Consider the following 2,002-nt stretch of genomic DNA (forward strand, 5'->3'; position numbering starts at 1 on the left):
ATAAAAGAGGATCAAGCTATAGCATATAGCCAAAAAGGTCTATGAGTATATGGATGAGATTAGGTACCTCGTCCTGAGGACACTATGGATGCTGCCAACTTTGTATACTGAGACAAACAACGTGATCCCGAAATCGTTCATGTAGAGACATCGAGTAGGGGCATCCTATGCAAAAGAGTTTTGCATAAGACCGGACCACAAAATAGTCATTTTTTCTTTATAACAACCGTTTACTGTTAAAATTGAATTTCTGTTTATTTGGGATTATCTTTTGATCTGCATAGGTGAGAGTAGTTCAACAAGCCTCCCATTTTGGGATAAAACTGGATAGATAGCTGGGGACATAGTCCTGCAAGATGAAACTCATTTCTACTCGTTTTAGGGTTCGCAAATAGGTTGTTCCCTTAAGTACCGCTTCCTAGTCTTGAACAAAGCCCCCCCCCCCCCCCCCCCAATGGCTGAGAGGGACATGATTTATTAGTTGGACTATAAACCAATTGTTCAATAAAGGATCAATGAGAGCTTAAGGAGAAATCTATATTTATAGGGATAAAATGGTAATTTTGACCTAGTTGTAAATACATACTACTTGTGAAGGATCTGTTGGGGTTGATGCCCTAAAGTCTTGTGTCCTGTAGTTCGTAAACAGATTGTATGAACGCTTGTGTTGTTAATATATGATATTTACTTCACATATTGTATTTTTACTCAGTTGCTTGTTTTATTTGCTTTACTACAAACCAATAAACATAAAATCCCTGGTTATCTGTATGTGACTCAAGCATGTATGTGGTGACATACAAGTGGATCATGTCTTGAGTGATAACCAAAATGGTCTGTAGTATATGGATATAGGAGGGAAACCTTATCTTGGTAACGCTATGGATGCGGCCCGCTTTGTGAAATGGTCACAAATGTTGTGACTTGTCACATATGATCTGATCCTGATCATTCGTGTTAGGGATATGCAAATGGAGGCGTCCTATATAGAGAGTTTGTATAAGACCTGACCACGAAGTGTTAACTTCTCATTATATAACACCGTTCATGATAGAGACTTCACTTCACTAGGATGACCATAGGTAACATGACCTCAATCCCGAGTGAGTTGGGAACTCTTGCCATTGAGAGCGGTCCCTTGATTTGTATGGGTGCGAGGGGTCAGGTTGCCGATTCAAACCTACCATTTTGGGGATTCGTCTGATTTGGGAGTTGGGAACTCAACTACACAAGATGGAATTCACTCCTTCCCCGAGGTAGGGGTAAGCAAATAGATAGCTCCCTTAAAGGCTGATTCCAGGGCTTGAACGATGTGGCGCTACACACCTTCTCTTGGCCCGAGAGGTGTTCACACATAGTTGGACTATGTTGTATTGTTCATTAGAGGAATCAGTGGTACTTAAGGAATGAGATGTAACTACAGGGGCAAAACGATAATTTGGCCCAACTGTACTTACGAGTATCTGTGAAGGGTCATCGTACTCATGATTGGTTATATCTGATAGGCACAGAAATATATTTATGGTAAGAAGAACTCAGTTGTTGGTCTTTAGTAGAATACCCGACAGTTAACAGATGGTGGATCTCGTGGCTAAAGAGTTTAGTCAGCTATTCACAGACCGTTGGAGCTTCGAGCCATGTCCATTAGGTCCCCTGGGTAGCTTGGATAAAGTTGAGAACCAGTGTTTAGGTTAATTTGAAATATTCAAATTAACAAGAGAAAGTTCGATTATATATGATATAATTGGACTGGTTAATTATATATGATATAATTAGCTAAATGTATGAGATACATTATTTTGGAGGAAATTAGATATAAATATGATTTATATCAAGTAGAGGAGAAAATACTATAGTAGATATGTGATATCAAACTATAGGTTAAAAATATAATATGATTATATTTATTATTAATTAATTGATTAATTATATGATAATTAAGTCAATTTTTCACGTTCGGACGTGGGTTAGTAGGGCAGCGTCGGTTATTGTAACTGATGAA

This window comes from Benincasa hispida, chromosome 10, assembly GCF_027475165.1.
Source record: "Benincasa hispida cultivar pf3 chromosome 10, pf3_genome.v1.1, whole genome shotgun sequence".
Lineage (NCBI taxonomy): Eukaryota > Viridiplantae > Streptophyta > Magnoliopsida > Cucurbitales > Cucurbitaceae > Benincasa > Benincasa hispida.